This window comes from Piliocolobus tephrosceles, chromosome 12 (genome assembly GCF_002776525.5).
Source record: "Piliocolobus tephrosceles isolate RC106 chromosome 12, ASM277652v3, whole genome shotgun sequence".
NCBI lineage: Eukaryota > Metazoa > Chordata > Mammalia > Primates > Cercopithecidae > Piliocolobus > Piliocolobus tephrosceles.
The window spans coordinates 121,039,610-121,062,968 of NC_045445.1; positions in this window are offsets into that span (position 1 = coordinate 121,039,610).

The following is a 23,359-nucleotide window of genomic DNA, read 5'->3' on the forward strand; positions in this document are numbered from 1 at the left end:
AAAAAAAAAAAAAAAAAAAAAAAAAAAAAAAAAAAAAGTATGTATTTAGTGATAGAAATAAAACTGAAACATAGGAGTAAAACATAATTCTCTTGTGGTACCTTTGTGAAAACTTGTGTAAATAAAGAACACATTTAAGTTAAAAGCACACAGAACCTTATGAATAAAAATGTCAGTCATTTTTCCCTATTCCAAGATGCAATTGATGTTTTTGTTTGTATGTTTCACTGCCAATTGAATAAACATTTTGAAATTACACAGTAATGTTACTTTTGAAATTCAGCAACATGTTCTTATGAATCTAGATTGAATGTCTTTATCAATTACTCATCAACTATAAAATACACTTTCCCTTTCAACTTGTAAATCATTAGTCTTAAATTACTACAATGAAACTATTAAGGGATAGTTTTTACCAAGTGGCCAAAGTAAGAATCAGGGGTCTTTGCTGTAGCTGTGGTTGTTATTGTGCCATTGTTTATTTTATTTGTTCCCTGAAGGGCAGAATATGAGTAGAGGCTAGTCAATGCATAAGAAAGCAAAGAGGATCATTTGTATTCTCATTAGTGAATTGTCTTTCATATGGTACTTTTAGCATACAAATCAATACTCTGAGTGATATAGTTTGTTAGGGACTTAATTAAAACAACAAGTTTAGGGTGGGAGTGCTGGCTCATGCCTGTAATCCTAGCAATTTGGGAGGCCAAAGGTGGAAGACTGCTTGAGGTCAGGAGTTTGAGACCAGCCTGGGTAAGATAGCAAGACTCCACCTCTACAAAAAGTAAAAAATTAGCCTGGCATGGTGGCACAGGCTTGTAGTCCTAGCTATTCAGGAGGCTGACTGAGGTGGGAGGATCACTTAAGCCTCAGGAGTTCGAGGTTACAGTGAACTACAATAGCACAACTGCACTGCAGTCTGGGAGAGAGCGTGAGACTCTGTCTCTATTTATGGGCCATGAAAAATAGAATTATATTTCCATAATTACTACATATATTTATTTCTTTTGATGTCACATAGTCTGTTTTTTCTCCTTAGGAGAAGAATATTTTCCTTATGCTTTCCTCTTACATTTTCTGTTAACTGGAACAAGTGAGAGATTTTATAATCCCTGGCCATGGTTAATAGACAATGCTATATCAACCATTTTACATGATAATAATCTTTTACAATTTATTTCCTTCTACCTATGTAGAGCTAATTTAAACTATCAATGACAAGGTATTATTTTATAATCCCACTGTCCATATTAAATTATTTGGACAAATGTAAAATTCATTTTGAAACACAAATACTTTATGATCATATGTGGTAACTGTTTCGTTTTGTTTTGTTTTGAGGCAAGGTCTCACTTTGTAGTCCAGGCTAGAGTGCAGTGGTGTGATCATGGCTCACTGCAGTCTCTACCTCCTGGGCCCAAGTGATCCTCCCACTTCAGCCTCCTGAGTAGCTGGGACCACAGGTGTGCACCACCACACCCAGCTAATTTTTTAATTTTTGTTTTTGTAGGGATGGCGTCTCCCTATGTTGCCTAGGCTGGTCTTGAACTCCTGGGCTTGAATTATCCTCATGCCTTGGCCTCCCAAAATGCTGGGATTAAAAGCATGAACCACCATGCCCGGCCATATGTGATAACTTTTTAAATCAGTAATTTTAGCAAGCAGGAAGCAAAAATGAGAACAATAGTTATGAAGGCAAGGATATATACATGTATATCTCACAATCGTTAGAATACTTTTCAGATAAACAATGTACGTATATATTTATACAAACACATATATACACAGGTACATATTTATCTAACGTTCTGTAGAAAAAAATCTTCTCATCCTCGCATTTCCCTAAAATTTTAAAATATTAGTTATATGTAAGAAGCAAGTATATCTCCATTTTGAGTATAACCTACAATATATATTTTATCTTTTTCATTTTATTATTGTTGTACACATTTGGTATTCATAACATGCTCAACAATAGAATTATAAATGCATTCCTTATATCACAAAAATGCAGAATATCAATTACTGGAAATTATGCATTGCTTCTGAAATTAAAATGTTTATTGATTCAAAAGCTAAGAACTTTAGTTCACAAATAACTAAAGTAATAGAACAAACTTTTAAAATACTAGTAATCAGAACAGATACATAATGCTGTGCATGACTATGAAATTTTTACTCTTTTAAAGCACAAAATCTCTTACATAGATTAAAAACATGAAATAAAAAACATGAAAAGAATGCTATCCAATCACACAGAAACAAAATTAGAGGTTATAATAACATAATAAACATCCATAGTAGTTACTTGATTATGTGTTGTGTAGTAGCTAATGACATTGCAACTGTGCATCTAACCTGTTATTTGAAAGAATTAGCAAGGTTTTCAAGATTGCTAGAAGAAGAGTGGTTTAAAGAATTAGATTTTTATTACATACGAAAGGCTAAATTTGACTTTTGTTTACACACCAATAGAGATCAAATATTTCTCATAAATGAGATGAAAGTTAAAGTAACTTTGAAAATAACACCATAATTGCTTGACCACTCCATTCGTTATAAAGAGAATAATTGTTTAGGTGTATGAAATTAAATTTATTTCGTGAAAAAAATATGCTGTTTTCTGTGGATAGTAAAGTTAAAAGAACATTAAACATTTCTGGCCGGGCTTGGTGGCCCACAACTGTAATCCTAGCACTTTGGGAGGCTGAGACAGAAGAATCATTTGAGCCCAGGAGTTCAAAACCAGCCTAGGCAATACAGTGAGCCCTTATCTCTGCAAAAATAATAGCAATAATAATAAATAAAAATAAAAAATAAAAAGTAAACAAACATTTGCATTGTCCAGGATCAACAGACCTCTTCAGCATAACTGAAGCCCAAAGAGGATATTGCAATATATCCTCTCTTGTTATTTTTAGGCTTGTACTTGGTATTACTTTATGGTTGTCCTTGATGTTCTTCACCACTGACTTTGTATCTTGAGATTGGTACACAAGGCACACTGTAAATCAGCGAGTATGTGTAGAAGTTTCAGGGAATTTAAGAGTGCAATGGGGCAGTGAGGCGTGAAGTTTCAGAGGTTAGAGGAATTGGTATCACAGCAGAGATGTGGAGAGAGGATGGCAACGGCAGTTTTGTTGGTGGAGAGCATCAGTAGTATCTTCAGTGGACCACTTCTGGGGCACAGTGTTGACTATATCTTTTATCCCTCAGTTTCTGTTCCCAACTGCTCTTGTAGCATTCCAGGGAGGTGTGTGAATGATCAGATTCTCTTCAAATAAATTATTTTTCTGCTTAACGTAGGCAGGGTAGGTTTCTGTTGTTTGCAAACAAGAATCTTTACTGGTACTGCCTCTTTATTTTCTGAGTTATCTTTTTCTGTTTTTTTATTTTTATTTTTGAGACAGATTTTCGCTCTTGTTGCCCAGGCTGGAGTGCAATGGCTCTATCTCGGGTCACCACAACCTCTGCCTCCCGGGTTCAAGCGATTCTCCTCCCTCAGCCTCCCAAGTAGCTGATATTACAGGCATGTGCCACCATACCCAGCTAATACTGTGTTTTTGGCAGAGACGGGGTTTCTACATTTTGGTCAGGCTGGTCTCTAACTTCCAACCTCAGGTCATCTGCCCACCTTGGCTTCCCAAAGTACTAGGATTACAGGCGTGAGCCACAGCGCCCAGCCGAGTTATCTATTAATTTAATTCTTAATTGGTCATGTAAATCTTATACTGCTCTTTGATAAACATTAACCTTACCAAATGTATGGGCATGCAATGGCTGACCAGGAGATTTTGACCCTATCAAATCATTACTGAAGAAATAAAAGAGTTCATGGATGCTGGGAAATAAAATTCAGTGACCAAAAATATTATATTTTTCACCCTTACATGGAAGAATGACAATTTCACACAAAAAAGAGACTTGAGTATTGAGATTGTGAAAAACCTTACCAAAATCTGACAGAATATTCATGTGTACAACATTTCCCACACATAACTTAAAAACATTTTCATAATTAATTATTTATTAAAAGACACTGTGAGGTAAATCAGAAAACAAGAAACTCCATTTCCTGGGCCATTGTGAGAAATCAATCTGTTTTAGAGTTTTAATTAGGCTATAATGTGTTAGAGTTCAAATGTTCCAATTAATATTGGTTCCTCCTAACCTATGGTTTCCTGCGGTTCTCTTATATCCAATTGCAATTCACAAAAGCTAAATCTTCTGAATCAAGACAATGAATGAATAAATAAACAAATAGACACATCAAGTGCTTCCTGACGATATAAAAATACTACTCGTAAAGATACCACAATCTAAATATTACCATTTAAAAACTAAAATCCAATCTCATGATAAATACACTGTGTACTCCAAGGAGTCTTTAATAAAGTTTTATGGAAGTTTGGTTTCATCCATAGCTGATTCCAGTCTTTGTTGCTCAGCAACTACCTGCCAGATCACATTTCCAAGCTGTAATGTAACTAGCTCCCTGGAGAACACTTCAAACAAATGGGAGTTTTCAGCCACTTAATTCAATACCCTTTACACAGGGATTGCTTTGGAGACCATGAGATTTGGGATTTAGAATGCCCCAGGACCCCTGTTAGGTCTCAAGATTCTGTAGAATACTGGTTGCAGATAAGTACCTAGTAGTTTAAAGGAAATGCACATAGACACGACTGAAAGACATCCTGGCAGGGACTTTGTTTCTTGACAGCCTAGAAGTGAATAAAATATCCCATGGAGAACTACCGAGAAAAGAAAAACAGAGACTAAGAACAGTATTGTGGCATAATTTCCTTATAGTTTCTTGAATATAAAGAGAAAAAAGTCAATACAGATATACAACTGGAGAAGTAGTTAGAAATTCAGGAGAATATAATGACTATGGCAGTTAATAAAGTATGGAATCTCAAGAAGGTCTGGTCATCAATGCTCAGAACACACAAGAAGCCAAGAAAGGGTGAGATAGAGCCACGCGACTAGAGGTAAAGTTCTGATGAGGCCAAAAGAAATTTGCCTTAGTAATGGATTATTCTTCGATCGAGCCCTTTGAACTAACCTTTAAATTGTCTTGTGGTAGTTTTCTTTTTAAAAATTTCTGTTAAGCATTTACTCACCTTCTTTAACTGTCTATGACCAGAATAAAACGACTAATCAGCTAGGCCACCCATAAAAGAATGTACAACCAAGGAGATGGTAGGGGTTGGAGATCACATAGTCATTTTTCCATTATTAGCATAAGATTAGTATAGAATAAACAAATCAGATCTATCATAAAGTCAAAGCATACAAGCCATGAAAGAAGCCACGGTCAAGTCAAGACTATAGGAAGGGGACAATAAAAGGCAAGGAAAAGTAGAAATCAAGAAAGGGAAAAGTAGAAATCAAGAAAATAAAAAAAAAAGGAAGATAATTTCAGGAATTCTTACATTCCTCCAGATTTCATATATATATATATGTGTGTGTGTGTGTATATGTGTGTGTGTGTGTGTGTGTGTGTGTGTATATATATATATATATATGGATGTCCAATTGACCATCACAGCTTGAAATCTTAATAAAAGATGCAAGCTGGGAAAGACAGTGAGGTGGAATCTACCAAGTTATTCTAAGGTATCTAAGACCATATCCCATTGAACTCTGTCTCTCTCTTCCTCTCTCTCTGTCTCTCTCTCTCACACACACACATACAGATATATTTATATAAACATATATATACATATGTGTATGGAAATGCACTAAATTCTGTATAATATTAAATCATTGTACATAACTGTCTCTATTACTGGAGTTGTAAAATTCTTTATAGAAGGAAAAAAGATGTCCAACAGAATGTGTCTAGTACCTAGTTCGAATGAATTGCAAAATGTATGGTTTATTGTTGAAATGGAAAAATAGTTATAAATTAATAAGATTAAAAATTTCACACAAACTGACGTATTTATTAAAAATTAAGATATCTCAGAAGCAACCTGGAAATATCCCTAAATATCTTTAACTGAGTTCCATGTTCATCCTGCAGACCTTTCTAATTGCCTACCCAATATTCATTCTCCTCTTTTACTAAGTACAATTCTCTCTGTAGTAAAAATTTGTCTAGTTAAAAATACTCCCCTCCCTGCAGGTCTTTTGCACCTGAGGTGGCCTTGTGAACCCCAGCCGATGAGATAGAAAGACAAATCATGTGGCGGGGCATGATGGCTCACACCTGTAATCCCAGCTCTTTGGAAGGCCGAGGCGGGTGAATCACCTGAGGTCAGGAGTTTGAGACCAGCCTGGCAAACATGGTGAAACCCCTCTACTTAAAATACAAAAAATTAGCTGGGCGTGGTGGCGGGCGCCTGTATTCCCAGCTACTTGGGAGGCTGAAGCAGGACAATTGCTTGAATCCAAGAGGCGGAGGTTGCAGTGAGCCGAGATCGTGCCATTGCACTCCAGCCTGAGTGACAGAGACTTTGTCTCAAAAGAAAGAAAAAAAAAAAAGAAAGACAAATCATGTATGATAGTCTTTCAAGAATGCCCTAATTTTCCTAATGAAGGAGGACGGATTCAGCATCCTTTACACTTATTTTCCCCATTCCCTTTTTATTCTTCCTGCCTTGAGCAAAGACTTGATGCCTGATAGGTGGACAGCCATTTTGCAATCATAGCTTAAAAGTTCATATTATAAGGATAATGAGGGAAAGAAGAGAAAAATTTTATAGACGATACCTTTCTGAAAAAGCGACACAATTCCTGAATTGCATTCTCCAGGCCTGAAAAAATAAAACCCTTATTTGTATGAGATACAGATAATTCTCAGACAATGCAATTTCATCAACTTTTTGGTAACACATTTAATATTTTTTTGAAATTATGTACAAGTTATATCTATGTCTATACATCTATATTTACAGATAAATATACAATGTAAAGATACACATATTTAGATTGGCTTTCTAAGTAATATTATTGAAATATAGCCGTGTAAAAGACCACCATTGATACGGACAGGAGAGAGGAAAATACTGGGCAGAAGAGGATGTTTCCCAGCAAAGACTCTGCCTTCCAAGCCTGAAGACCCACAGCCCTAAATAAGGACAGGCATTCCTGTTTTCATGACTAAAAAGTTGGCTTTTGGTCTGCCATGACCCCTATACTGCACCTATCTAAACCCCAAGCCCCAGGCTCCAGAAGCAGACCAGCAAGCCAGCAGATGGATGACAGAACTTTGTGGCAGAGAAAGGGAGAACAGGAGGAACATCTGAACACCAAGAGGAATTTGGCTAGAGGCCGTTGGAGAGGAGTCCAGCAGCGGAGCAGCCTGACTCCAGGGGAAGATCTCCTTCCCACTCCATCTCCCGCTTCTGGCCCCCCATCCATCCCACCAAAAGCCACCTCCACTACTCAAGAAAACCTTGCATTCATCCTTCAAGCCCATGTATGACCCAATTTTTCTGGGATGCTGGGCAAGAGCTTGGGATACAGAAAGCTGTCACACTGGCCCTCTGCCCTTGCAAAAACGCAGAGGGTTCATTGAGCTGATTAACACTCAAGCCATCTGCAGATGGCAAAGCTGAAAGAGCTTTGTAGTACTGAGGTTACAGGTACCCACCCCTAGGACACTACCATCAGGCGGGAGCCCAAATCGCTCACCCCAGCCTCTGCACCTGCCCATCTTCGTACTCCCCTCTCCCACAAGGAGTTTGAGCAGCTGGGTGACTGAACAGGTGAGCCATACCCATCACACATCCTGCAAGGGGGATCAGGGAACTCTCCCATTTCACTGTGACTAATATTTTACACTTAACTGGACAATGATACACTTTAAGAAAATGTTATTGCATGTGAAAATTGAGATTTCTCTAAAAAAAAAAAAAAAAAGACTGTATGGATATAGGAGAAATAACAGCTGTAGAAAGTTCATTTTACAAAATGAAACAACACCATATTTGATCTAATTAAAACTCGTCAGTGTTAAATGGCATGATAAATTTTATTAACTTCCTTTATTTACTCCACATTAAAAAGAAAACTTTGACTAAGGACATGTTAAAGTCTTGAATATTAAACTTGTGATTTATGAACATACAAAAGCCAAAGAGTAAATAATTGTATTTAGGCCGGTAGCCCATCATTTCAAGAAACATTTTTGTAAACAGTGATTCCTTCAAGGATTTGTTAAACATCATCTAACATAACATAAATATTGATTCTTGGGTCTAATAAATAGTAGAGGTGAGATGAAATGTCAAATGTCTAATGTGGTTAGATATCATAAAAACATTGACAACATGTCATTTATCACCTTTTATTTTGTTTTGTGTGCATGTTTGTTTTTTATTATATATGAGTGGCAGAGTAAAAATAAATTTTTTAAGGGCATTTTTTTTTTTTTTTTTTTTGAGACAGAGTCTCACCCTGTTGCCCAGGCTGGAGTGCAGTGGTGTAATCTCAGCTCACTGCAACCCCCACCTCCTGGGTTCAAGTGATTCTCCTGCCTCAGCCTCCTGAGTAGCTGGGATTACAGGCATCTTCCACCATGCCCAGCTAATTTTTGTATTTTTAGTAGAGACGGGATTTCTCCATGTTGGCCAGGCTGGTCTTGAACTCCTGACCTCAGGTGATTCACCTGCCTCGGCCTCCCAAAGTGCTGGGATTACAAGCATGAGCCACTGTGGCCTGCCTAAAGGGCATTTTTGTTTGGAGAGATTAAGTGTTTGATCCCTTGCTTTCGTGTAAAGTGCACATTGCATGAATATATTGAGAACCAGAAATATAATACATTTAGGACCAAATAAGAAAGCCGAGATTTAGGTTGACGAGGGAGAAACAAATTTATGACTCTTTCTACAGCAGATTAGGAAAATGTAGTCTTGGCGAATAGCAACAAAGTATTGAGTACTTTTTGCAGAAGCCCAAATAAAACTATCAGTCCTATAGAGCAGACACTCTATTGTATGGTTCAGTTCTGATACATTTTCTCATTTATAAATACTGTAGTAAGAAATAGCAAAGCTTTTCAGATATGAATAGGAGATTATTTTTCCTCTGTTAGCCTCCCTTTGTTGACCACTGTATCCACTGCATCATCATTTAAGGTTGTGAATAACAGTTTATTTTGTGTGTGGATTTCCAAATGAGTTATAGCAAATTCCTCTCTATAAGTATGATATGCTATTTATTTCACTCATCAGTTCTATCTAATCATGATTTTTCCATTTTTAGATAACTGTATGCACCCTGAAAATTCCATCCCTTTTGACCTATATACTACTTTCTAAGACAGGTCCATGCCTACCATTACCTAACCAATGTACGACACACTTATGAGAGAAAAACTTTAAGATAGTCTTGAATCTTTTAAAGAAACCATCTCATTTCTGATAATATATTTCATCATCCTGCCTCTGATAACTCCCTTTGAGAAAGCTATTCTCAGTAAGAAGGTTGAGACAGAACAACCTTTGTAGGCTGAGAGTACTCACAATGACTTGATGGTTTTGGGCAGAGGCAGACACTCTATGGATTTTTGCAGTGATTTTTTTTTTCTCCTGCAGTAAATAAAGGAAACCAGACAGTCTTTACATTTTCTATTGAAATTGATGAATGGTTAACTTTAAACTCTGCCTGGGGTTAAATGAGCTCAAGCTTTAGTGAGTTTTTGGCTCCTCTCTGGAAAGCTTTCTATGAGTAACAGCGTGTTCATTCATCCTGAAGGTACACCCATTGCAATTAGAAGAGATAATGAGACATCAAGAATACCTGTGGCCTTACTGACAGATGTTACTCTGTTTTTATCTATCACTTTGAATTCCATCTGCTAGGTCTTGCCAGTAAAAATGTAGAGAAAACAAACTTTGTAAGGTGCAGCCAAGAACAAGTTGAAATGATGGTGACCAAAAGGTCGCCATCAAAAGATACTCTAAGAATGGTATCAAGTTTTAAGTTTCAGAGAGAGAATCACAGTCTTCAGTCAGGTGTAAAATGAACTAGACCTGAAATGTATTTAACTGCCTTACATTCCTTAATAACTCTATGAAATAGGTGACAACTTCTTCCAATTTTCCAGATGACCAAAATAAAATATAAAGTAGTAACCTGAAACGCTGCTTAACATATAAAAATGTTGGTGTTGACAGCATACTACTTTATGGACCAATAAGCTAACCACATGTTTTGTAAGTAATAACTAACTTTATAATTACACTATATCACTTCTCCCTTTAAAAAGTATTTTAGTCACAAGCTAATGAATTCTGTTTTCCATGTTATAATTAGTAGTGCATTAGCAAATATGTTGTGTGAAGAATTTATTAACTGTCTAGGTTTTTTTTTCTAGATGTTCCCTACCCACCACCACCTCCATTCAGGATATTAGCATGAATGCTCTAAATGAACTTTCTCCTTTTCATTTCCTGGAAGAGAAATATATGTATCAGCGGACATTTAATCAATTGGTGGTTTGTAGAGAGGAGGATTTTGAACTTGTAACATAGTCTTCCTGTTAATTATTTTCTGAGATAATTATGCAACAAAAAGGCTGTAGGAAACAGTTACAAAGTTGAACTCCCAAATTCTGCATTCTAGGGGAAGATATTTAAAAACATGAAGTTAAAACATTGAGATAAGCCAGGTGCAGTGGCTCATGCCTGTAATCCCAGCACTTTGGGAGGCCAAGGCAGGTGGATCACCCAAGGTCAAGAGTTCGAGACCAGCCTAGTCAACATGGTGAACCCTTGTCTCTACTCAAAATACAAAAATTAGCCTGGTGTGATGGCAGGCACCTGTAATCCTAGCTACTCAGGAGGCTGAGGCTGGAAGATCACTTGAAACCAGGAGGTGGAGGTTGCAGTGAGTCAAGATTATGCCATTGCACTCCAGCCTAGGCAACAGAGCAAAAACTCTGTCAAAAAAATAATCATTGAGACAATGATCCTGCATTATGGCAGTGATGATTTCTTATGGCTTTCAACCTGAAAGCTGTATTATTCCTGGGAAGAACTGGGAAAGTATGTTATACCCTTCCTAATAGCAATCTAGAACAAAAATATAATAATTCACTTTCTAGGGTTGTCACCATGAATATTTTGGTTGTATACAATGATGTTTTTTTCTCTCTCTCTTGTGTGTGTGTGTGTGTATATATATATATATATATATATACATGTTATGAATATATAATATACAATATATAAATACATAATATATACTGAGAGATGACTACATATGTTTATTTATATATATGGTCATCTCTCAGTATCTGTAGAGGATTGGTTCTAGGACCTTCATGAATACAAAACTCCACAGATGCTCAAGTCCCTTATATAAAATGACATGTAAATGCTATGTAAATAGTTGATATACTTTATTAGTTTTGAAATTGGTATTATTTTTGTTGTTGTATTATTTTTATTATTATTTTCCAAATATTTTTGATTTGCCTTTAGTTGAATCCACCCCTGCAAAATCCATAGATATGTGAGGGCTGACTCTATACATATGAAGTTCAATCATTGCAAGAAAGACAGAAGAGTTTCGGACCATGCCTACTTATATTTGACTCAAATAGTCAAACAGAATAGAATAGGATAGGGCTGATAAGACTTCCCGGACACATAGGCTCATGATCTGAACTCAAAAGCAACTTTGGCAGGGGAGTCAGGCCAACATACATTCAAATCTGTAAAATTATAGCAATGTGATATTGGTAAATGTATTTAACGCCCAATAATCGTTTATTAACCTGAGACAAATGGAATCATGTCACCAACTTTTCTGATAATTGAAAGGTTACTTTGGGAGGCCAAAGTGAGTGGATCACCTAAGGTCAGAGGTTCGAGACTAGCCTGGCCAACATGGCAAAACCCGTCTCTACTAAAAACACAAAAATTAGCCAGGCATGGTGGTACATGCCTGTAATCCCAACTACTCAGGAGGCTGAGGCAGGAGAAGCACTTGAACCCAGGAGGCACAGGTGGCAGTGAGCCAAGATCGCGCCATTGCACTCCAGCCTGGGTGACAAGAGCAAAATTCCATCTCAAAAAAAAAAGAAAAGAAAGAAAATGTTACTTGAAACATGGAAATTTATCTGAAAGTTGTTATTTAAGTATTTACTACAAATAATCTGCTCTTAAAAGAAAAGACGTAATTCTCCCGTATATGGGCAAGGATATTGATGTAGTAAATAAAAATATTAAGTAGACAATGAGAAGGGATAAAAATTTATGTTTTGTGAAAATTTGTTTTCATTTAAAATTTTATCAAATCTGGCATAACTTTATTACATAAAAATTTACAAAATTGGAAAAGAAGTTTAAAAATAAAATTGCATATAAATATATTTCGAGTGAGAAATTATGTATAATCATATATATACAATTTTATGTATGTAGTATATAGATAAATAGATATGAGAGAGAGAATATACTACTGTAGGAAGGGTACAGTGAATTACGTGTAACCAATTTAAAAATACTTTGCTATAACAAACTACATTTTCAAAAATATGATCTGAACCTGCAAAACCATATGATCTGAAACTGCAAAAACAAAGAAGTGTTACTTACACCTTTAATAACATTAATTTTTTTAAAAAAAGATCAATTTTTTTATTGTGTAATAACTCACGATGCTTTGAGAGCAAAGCATTGAGAATTCCATTGTCCCCCAATCAAAATGTATAATATTGTTGTCTGTGTTCAGTGTATCTTATATGTGGCTACAGTTTAAAAATCATCGTCATGTGTACGTATTTATGTGTAACATTCCTATCACCCTAATTTATTTGATACATTTGAAATTGAACTATGATTTTGACTATTTATTTGTGTACTTTGTTCTCTTTGTATGATAGACCATATACTGCTTACTGTTTTATACATATCGTATATGAGCTCCTATAATACTTTTTCTCTATTTAATATAGTGTTTACTTTTGGCATAAAATTTATTTCAAACTCCATTGCCTAGTTTGATGGCATATTTGGTTAAAACCTTAAAGGTAGAGGATATGAAACATATACATCATGTTCGTTCTCATTCACCTTCAAGATGAAAGATGTCCTGTTGAGTTTTAGGGCTGGGAAGGAAACAGTTTTCATAATATTAATAGGAAGCAAGAAAAAAAAAATTGCAGTTTGTGTGTTTAATTACAAGTGTGTTTAATTGTCTTAATGTGTAGAATCAGAAAACCTTTTTAAAATCACGAAATATTGTTAGGAAGCAAACTACCTATCTGTGTTAGTTTAGGTAAAACTAGAAAATTTTTCTTTTTCTTTTTTTATATTTCAGCTATATTTATTTATTTATTTATTTATTTATTTATTTATTTATTATACTTTAAGTTCTAGGGCACATGTGCACAGCGTGCAGGTTTTTTACATATGTATACATGTGCCATGTTGGTGTGCTGCACCCATTAACTCGTCATTTACATTAGGGGAAATTTTTCTAAAAGTAAAGTGTGTTAAATAACTTCAGATTGCTTTTAATAAAAGAGTCGATCTTCATTGATCATTTCCTACTGATTTGGAACAAGGAATTTTTTTAAAAAAGAGACAAACAAAACTCACTAAGGATAAGCTCACAGTCTAACAATTTTCAACGAGTGAGAGACATCATACCTTCATCCAGTTTTGTCAACAAGTGTTTTTTTAGTATCTACTAATGTGTACAACATTACAAAAATCTGGGCCGGGCGCGGTGGCTCACGCCTGTAATCCTAGCGCTTTGGGAGGCCGAGGCGGGCAGATCACAAGGTCAAGAGATCGAGACCATACTGGCCAACATGGTGAAACCCCGTCTCTGCTAAAAATACAAAAATTAGTTGGGTGTGGTGGCACGTGCCTGTAGTCCCAGCTACTCGGGAGGCTGAGGCAGGAGAATCACCTGAACCCGGAAGGAAGAGGTTGCAGTGAGCCGAGATCCTGTCACTGTACTCCAGCCTAGGTGACAGAGCGAGACTCCGTCTCAAAAAAAAAAAAAAAAAGTTAAACACACACCACCATATGATCCAGACCTTCTACTTCTAGGCCTTCTGTTTACTTCAAAGAAATGAAAGTTTATATTCATACAAAGACTTCTAAAAATCACGTTAATGGCCACTTTATTTACAACAGTAAAAATGTGGAAAGAATCAAAATGTTCATCATTTCAAAAAAAGAAAAAAAGAAAGAAAATGGAAAGTAAGGTTGATAAAAAACAGTGAAAGCTACCCGCAAACTTTGGGCCTCTAAATTAGCTATGAGAAGGGAGATTTGCAATTATAAGCAACTCTCTGGGACCCACTTGCTTTGGGTGGCTGAAATAAGGGCTCATGAGCGCTTGTACTCACATCTGAAAATCTGAAAATCTGTAAAGCCTCTTATTGAGGTCAGTACTAGCCACAGCAATCAGCTTGATACTTCAAGCGTAATGAACCAGATTAGTTTATAAAATTACGTTGAGAAGTGTTCAGAACAGAAGCTTAAAGTACAAACAGGGTCATGCTGTTTTGGCATGGCTAAATATGTTTCTGTGTCTTAATGCTAATATTATGGCTAGAAAAAAAAAAAGAATGTCCTCTGGAAGAAGGGGATAGTGGGCATAAATATGGTAATTTGATTAAAAAAGGGAAGATAAGACATTATCTTGGTTATCCCTCTAGCTGCATAGAAATTTCAAGTGGTGTCTACTGATGCAATGAATGGAAAGAAAGATGGTTCCAACACTTGTTATGATAATCCTGGCTTATGGACTAAACTTCTCCAGTCCCAATGGCCAATATGTTCCTATTTTGGACTTAGATACATCTAATAAATTAAACCAGATCCAATAGTTTCTCTTTGGTAGAAATGAGTTTTTATGAACTCAGATTAAAAAAAATGAAAACAAAGAGTAACAACTGCAGAAATAAAAGTAAAAAGGATAAAGGAAAGTTGGGTTAATTTTGCATTCACAATATGAGTTTCCACTAAATTATGTGAATTCTTACCAAAAATTTTAACAATTGGCCGGGCATGGTGGCTCATGCCTATAATCCCAGCACTTTGGGAGGCTGAGGCAGGCAGATCACGAGGTCAGGAGATCAAGACCATCCTGACTAACATGGTGAAACTCCATCTCTACTAAAAATACAAAAAAAAATTAGCCGGGCGTGGTGGCAGACGCCTGTAGTCCCAGCTACTCAGAAGGCTGAGGCAGGAGAATGGCGTAAACCCGGGAGGCAGAGCTTGCAGTGAGCGGAGATTGTGCCACTGCACTCCAGCCTGGGCGACAGAGCGAGACTCCGTCTCCTAAAAAAAAAAAAAATTTAACAATTGACACTATTAATACAACTATTATTAATATAGCTAATCTTTATTTTAAATTATTCGAACAATCATTTTTAGTATTTATATGGATTATTGTAGGTGTGCACTCATATCACTTTTCACTTTTATTGTTTTCACTTTGTTTATGGTTTTTATTTTCCTAAAGTTTAATTTGTGAAATGATTCTTAGGCCTGAATATAAGAAAACATATTAAAATTTCTTTGAAACCTGACAGTGCTAATTTCAATGCAATATTTCTAGTTTGCAAAGAGATAATCCCTATTCTCTCTCATTAGAATAGTCTTTTAAAATAAATTTCTTGGTCCTAACCAATATCTTCTTTTAATTTCCCATTTAAATTTCTGCTTAGTTTCACACAAGGGTCTCTTTCAATACTCATCCAATCCCAGTTTCTTTCTGCCATCAATAGGTGTAAAGCAGAAGTTTTTTTTCTTTTTTAAGAGACGGAGTCTCGCTCTGTTGCCCAGGCTGGAGCGCAGTGGTGCGATCTTCGCTCACTGCTTCCTGGGTTCAAGCAATTCTCCTGCCTTGGCCACCCGAGTAGCTGGGATTACAGGCATGCACCCCCATGTCCAGCTAATTTTTGTATTTTTTTAAAAAAAGCAAATTGTTTTCTTTAAGGTATTATTTTGCCTTTGTTTGAGTCACATATCAGGTATAAGTACTAAATTCTCAGGCTAATTTGCCACATTTCCTCACATTTGACTGAAAATATATATAAACATCCCTACATAGAGTTTGTATCTTCTTAATCACTGATGATACTCAATGAGTAGTTCATAGAAAATTTCTCTAAATTAGGGACTGCTTATTATTACATCCTTTTTTTTATTATGTAGTAAGCTTTTAGGCAAAGTATCAAAGGTTTTGTAAATTTTATTTTAATTAAGACACTTTTGTCTTAAAAATCTTAAACATTCTAGATTCATAAAGCTAGATATATGCTGCCAATTTATAATGTATTTTGATACTTAATTATTACAAATTTGCAAACTTTATGTGCCAAAAATGTATTTCATTTTCCAAAATAATTTTATATAATTTTATACAATTTTATACTCATGTTTTTTCCTCCTATCCTTATACACTCATCAAATAAGTATTTCACTTAAATATGTCAAGTGAGCCTATTGAAGAGATATATCTTCTGCACATGCTTTTCTTAAATGGAAAAACCTCTATGGTTTTCTGGATGACTAGTGCTAGTAAAGCCTTGACAATACTGTTTGCTGAGTACTACTTAATTAAAATTGCTAATTTAACTAAGACGAATTCATCATATTAATTTTTAAGTAAATTTCTTTTTCTGAAAAATCCAGTCTCAAATTATCCCCTTGCCTATGACTAATATTATTTGATAAGAACTAATTATGAGTAATTTTGAACCAACAGTCACAAAGAGGCTCTTACTCATGTTTTGTATGAATAAAACTAATAAAACAGACTGCCCAGATCTCTTGTTTTGCTCGGAGAGATTCAATATGCCCAGAAAAAATTAGGGCATCTATAAAACAGGGGCTTAAGTTCCAAGCTGCTTATATATATGTACCTTGGCTAATAATGTAAGTCTTGAGAGGCAAATATCTGCCTCCACTCATGGAAGCCAATGAGACAAGACATTTCATCTCCCAGTCTATCAGGTAATATGCTTTCATCCACAAGTGGCAGAATCTCTACCTCACCCTGGATTAAAAGATAAATAACTGCATTATCTCAAATAACACGAAGCTCAGAGATAAGGAAGAGTTTCAGAGTTACGCATTTAAATAGCTCAGTGATGTCATTCAGGATCCAGGCTCTTTTTAAACTCTCTTATCTTCATTCCTCAAAGTTGGTTACCTTGTCAGATTGCTAGCTGCAGCAGTCTGGACAGCACAATTCCCACAGGAATAAGAGATGCTTTGTCTGCTCCCTTAGGAGTGAGGAAACATTTTCTTAAGCTCACAAGCACACTTCCAGGTCTTTTAGGTCACCTGAACATTGCTGAACCAACTAGACCCAATTTTTAATGAGTTGCATGGCTGTGGAGAAAATGGAATATCTGATCAAATCTGTGGTTCCTTTGCAAAGAAATAAGATAACGATTAAGGTGTTCTTTATACCTTGCTCTCTGGCAGCTAGGACGTAGGCACTCCATGAAGACCTAAATTATATTATTATCCATAATAAATGAAGTTGAGATGACAATAATTCATAAATTCAAATATTTCAGATTATAGAAATGCTATAACATGTGTGATCCACCTACTCACATAATATTTCACTCCCTCCCCAGGACAGTCAAAAATACATTATCTTTATAAAGACTTTAAGAATTATATTGGTGACAGGGTCACTCTAACCTTTGATTTTCATAGAGATGACAGATACCTTGGGTATGTAGTGGGAAAAGATCCTGAACAGTAAGCGAAGTGGCATGCTTACACATCAACAAGATTATTAGTAGTATTCCAAGTGATCTTGTATATAGTGGCCTTTGGCAGTGGTTAAATGATTATAGGATCTTTAGGGCCAAAATGATAGCTCACTAAAGTCCTGTTTAATTTATGTTTGTTTGTTTATTTATTTATTTTTGTTCTTGGGATGAGAAGATTTTTTGTTTGTTTTTTACTTTAAGTTCCTGGATACATGTGCAGAACGTGCAGGTTTGTTACATAGGTATACGTGTGCCATGGTGGTTTGCCACACCTATCAACCCATCATCTAGGTTTTAAGCCCTGCATGCAATTTATCTAAATTTAAAACTTCAACTCTGGTGAGTGGATACTGAATTTGAATCACTATTACCTTTCTCAATTCTTTGCAGTTCCTATTGACCTTGCATTGAGGGGATGTTACCAAAATGCTAGGGGTTTGGTCTGGTTCTTGCCTGCTGCTTGCTACATGGAAAGCCAATCACTGAGATGAGTATTGCCAGGGGAGAAGGCTTTATTCAGGTGCTGCAACTGAGGATAATGGGAGATCATTCTCAAATTCATCTCTCTGACTGACTCAAATTGGGAATTTATATATTGGGGAAGGAATGTAACTACATGTGGGTAAACAGGAATTAGGGAGGGGTAAGGAAACCATGAAGGCTGAGGGGTCTGACTTCTCACTGTCTGGGTGTGGTGATCTGGTGAGTTTCAGTTCTGTGATACTGAGAGGCCTGAGGGTTGGTTTCCTGAGGAAGGAGCTCAGATAAGACAGATGGAAGTCTCAAGCTTTATAATTGGGAGAGTCTATTTCTAAACTTCCTTTAAAGGGCCATATACATCAGTTCTATGGGACAATTGGGCTGATTTCAGGGACACTGAGTACCTTCTGTGGACCTCGTCATCATAGCACTGGGATACCCTCTGATCCTTTTTTGTTTGTTTATCTGTGCATCTCCTCCATCTTTGGTGTGCTTTACTTCTGATTCTTCTTTGCAGAACTGCCTTTGGGCTACTGGAACATCTTTGTCCACATGAGCAGAGAACCGAAGTTCCTGAATGTTTATATTCCCTTGAGCAGCCATTAGCAAATGACTAATGCTTGAGGGAGAATGTAAAACCCCAGCTTCATAATCTCTACTAAGAACATTTTGAGGTGTAATATACAATCTAAAGATTCCCTGTTGGAATAAGCTGAAACTACCTAAAATTTTCACATTTGTGTAGTTTCTTCCTCTTTCTTATCTTGCTTCCTCCAGTTCTTGAATCTTGGGAATATTTACTTAATAAATCACTTGTACATTATCCTTCATCACTAGGCATGCTTCTGAAGAACCTAATTCTTGAAGAAGTACATTATAATAATATAATAAATACTTTGCCAATTTCTCCTAGCCTTCCACTTTAGGACTTATGGTTCTTTACCAGGGCAAATTTATACATGAGAAATAAAAATGTCAGGATTTTAAGGGACTCTTGAACCAACTTTGAACTAACACCAACTTATATAGACTGAAAACATCAATTCACTTTGCCAGTGAGAGTGTAGGCTTATAAGGGTCCTGTTATACTTGAATTGTTTTCTAAACGAGCTTCATGGTAGATCCACAGTGATTTCAAAACCCATTCACCATTCATTTCACCACTAGTCGATTGTGTGTTTTATAAACAGGCTTGATACATAGCACGATCCCACATTAGTTCTCTGACTTTTGCAATATCGGCTTTTCCATTGCACTGGAGCAAGTGTTTGTTTCTGAAATTATCTTCATAAACTCTGATAGTTAACATAAAAGGAATCCAGCATGCTTAGAAGAATCAAGGAAATTAGGTCAAAGAATTGAAGGAAAAAATCAGAAATTGAGATGCCTATCATATCGCCATTATTGAACTCAGATTAACTAATGAAGAAGGTGGATATCTCCCAGAAAATGACAATAGATTATCATAAATGGACTTAATAAGTGGCTACTCTGATGCAGGATATTTTCTTGACCCCATCATGGGACCTGTGACAGGGGTGTCCCATTTATTCAGCCCACTGTGCTCAACCCCTCAGAGGGAACATGTAGGCAAGTGAGTAAGGTAACCAGTCAGTCACTTTGGTGCAAGCAGAAGCAAACTCTGTTTACTTGGGCCCACTGCATCCCGCACCCCATCATGGGAGGGAGCACATAGGCAAGCAAGTGCAGGAACCGGCTGACTGCTTTGGCACCGGCAGGACCAAAGTCCACGCAGGCCCTGTGGCAGAGTCCAGGTGGGGGTGCCTGCGACCCCAAGACCCAAGAGTGCATGTTACAATGCTCTCTTAGCTCCTCTGTCTGTGGACAGCAGTGTGTTATCAGCTCAGTGGGCCCTTTGCGTCTTTGCGTGGGGTGACTGCCCTTTGTCAGTGAGGGCAAAGGGCCAGTGTGACAGCCTTTTTGGGTATCTGCATTTGGTGGGCCCCAAATTCTTGTCTAGTGCCCAGGAAGAATGAGGTCATGCAGACAAATTGAAGAATGGTGAATGCGGAGAATATTATTGAGTGATGAAAGTGGCTGTCAGTGGAGAGAGGATCTGGAAAGTGGATGGCAAAGGCAAATGGCTCTCTCCTGAAGTCAAGTCATCTCTGCCTCTCTCTCCTCCAAAGTCAAGTTTCCTCTGTCTGATGCCCAGCCATCACCTCTGAAGTCAGATCACCTCTACCCAACATCCAGTCACTTCTCCCCTCTACCAGATGAGTCTGGGGTCTTTATAGGCACAGGATGGGGAATGGGGTGGACCATAGGTGGTTTTGGAAAAGGCAGCATTCAACTGGTAAAAAGATATTGTCTGGAAAGAACCAATCAGGAGACAGCGGGCAAACCAGGATAAAAGTTCTCACTTTGGGCCATGGGTTTCATACTTTTTGGCTTGAAGGTGGGGTTTCACCAGGGACCTACCCCGTCTGCCTAGAGTTTCTCTGCCTCCTGCCTCTATCACCTCCATATGGGGCTTCCTTACCAGAGTCAATCTGTGTAGTTCCCGACATCTTGTCACAGTTATTGATTTAAAAACAAACGAAATGAGCTGTAAAAGCAAAAACAAAAAATAGAGGCTATTTGTCATCACCTACAAAGGACAGACATCTTGCATTATGGCTATAGAATCTAAACTCAAATTTAATCTTGAACATTTCATTATCACACAGTTCAGCTACATTATGACATCATACTGACAGAACTGAAAGAGTTAGTAGAAATCTCATGCACTTCTGTAAGGCACATGCTAGCCAGGGTGAGAGACAAAGAGAGATTAAACCCAATGAAAAAACCATCCTAACACTTCTGAGTCCAGTTGTCTGGACCAAGTTAAAATATTCCCTCCAAAGTAGAGCACGGATTACACCTTCCAATGCTAAGGAGAAAACACAATAATACTTAGGAATTCTTTGATTTTGAATTCAACAACATTTGAGGGTACTACTTGATCTATGCTGAGTTAATATAAAGGATGCTTTGAGTTAAATCTATCCAAGCAGATGCACTAGAAGCAGACCTTTCATTTGGGCATTATGTCCAAGTAGATTCAATATTACCTAAAATAACCATGTTAGATGTATGGAAACTATGCTCAGGCTTCATAAGCAAATCATATGCTTTTCTAAAAAGGCATATATATATATATATATAAGTATATAGTGTATATATACACACATATAATCATGAAGAGGGTTCAGCCTTTTTATGTGAAACCGTGGTGGATTTTGTTTCCCTGACAATGGAACAGCAGGTGACCACATAAATGACGTAAATGGTACTACCAAATATAAACTAAATATTTGTTTCTGATTTGCTGAAATCAGTTATTTAGTCAGGAGTGCTCCAGTGTCTAGTAATATGAGCAGGATGATTCAAACTCTGGGAATGTTTACTCCTGCCTCATTGGTATCCCTCCTTAACCTATGCTTCTGGTTTTATGTGGAGCTTTCTATCATCAATGAACTGAGGAAAATATTTGAGCTTAGATTATATATGGTTCTGCATCATTTGCTGACCTATGTCAAATGTTGATGCTCATGTTATGTTAGATAGAGACGGCCCAGAAGAATGTTATCAAAACGTGAAATCTTTCCAGTGGACAAAATTGCAAATGGCCCATTTAGTAGTTCACTTTGCTTGTAAGAAAAGATGGCCTGAAGTCAGTATAAACAGCAATTTATAGCAGAGGCTTTTGGTGATAAGGGACTTAAAAGAGATACTACTGCATTGTCTTACAGGATGCTGGGTAAGATTTAAATCGGTGCATAATATATCATTGTTTCTAGCCAGCATTTACGAGATAAGTATTAAACAGCAAGAGATGGTGCCTTTCAGATTAAAACCAATTACTCACTCAGTTTTACTTTAGATCTTTATATGTCTGGACTCTCATCTGAGAATCCTAAAATGAATGTTTCCACTGTGGAATATAATAATATTCCTTTTAAATTGTAAATGATTGACACCTGACAATTTCAGCCTCTTAATATCATTGGGTAATCAGGCAACATAAAAAAAATAACTAACAGGGAGAGAAAGGAGAAAAAAAATTAAAAAAAAAAACAAAAACCCAAAGATGGATGGGGGAAAAGTTAAAGTGTTAGTTGGAATAACTGATCCAAATTATGATGAAGAAATAAGGTTGCTGATCTGATCTACAACAGAGGCAAAAACAATGTGTATGAAACTTGGGTGATTTCCTCGAGTGATTCCTCATACTACGCTGTCTGGAGGTGAGGGATAATGGAAAACTCTTGCAACTATATGAAAGAAAAGCACTGAAGGCTTATACCACTCAGAAATAAATATGTACGTGAGAAGCAGGATATTTCCCTGACCCCTTAATGGATGGGAACTGGAGTGCATGGGTGCCTGCAGGGACAAACTCCACTAACTCACTGGTCCACCCCTCGTGGGAGGGTGAGCGCAGGTGAGTGGGTACAGGAGCCAGGGCGAGTGCTTTCGGGCACCGGCAAGAGCAAACTCTGTACTGGCCCTGCAGCAGCATCTAGGGGAGGGTGCCTGCAACCCCCGAAGCCCCAGAGGAAGTGTTACAGTGCCCTTTTAGCTTTGCTATCCACGGACAGCTTAAGTGTTCACAGCTCAGTGGAGGGTCAGTGTGACAGTCTTTGGCACCCGTACTTGTGGCTCCTGAGTTCTTGACCAGCGTCCAGGAGGAATGAGGTCACACAAATGAATTGAAGGTGGTAAATGCAATGCGGGGGATTTTATTGTTGTTGAAAGTGACTGTCAGTGGGAAGGGGAGTTGAAAAGGGGACAGACCCGTAAGGTAATTTTCCCCTGGAGTCCAGCCATCCCTGGCCGACTTCTCTCCAAAGCTACACCATCAAGCTGAGCTTCTGAAGTCAAGCTGCTTCTCTCTGATGTCCAACCACAGTCTCAGACATCCAGGTGTTTCTCCTCTCTGCCAGCAGAACTTGAGGTTTTTATGGGCACAGGATGGGGGCGGGGGCGGGGTGTGGCTGGTTTTGGAAAAGGCAACATTCAAGCGGGAAAACAGGGATGTACATTTCTCACTTTGGGAAGATGGATTAAACCTTTATTTATTTATTTATTTATTTATTTATTTATTTAAGACAGAGTTTTGCTTGTCGCCCAGGCTGGAGTGCAGTGGCGTGATCT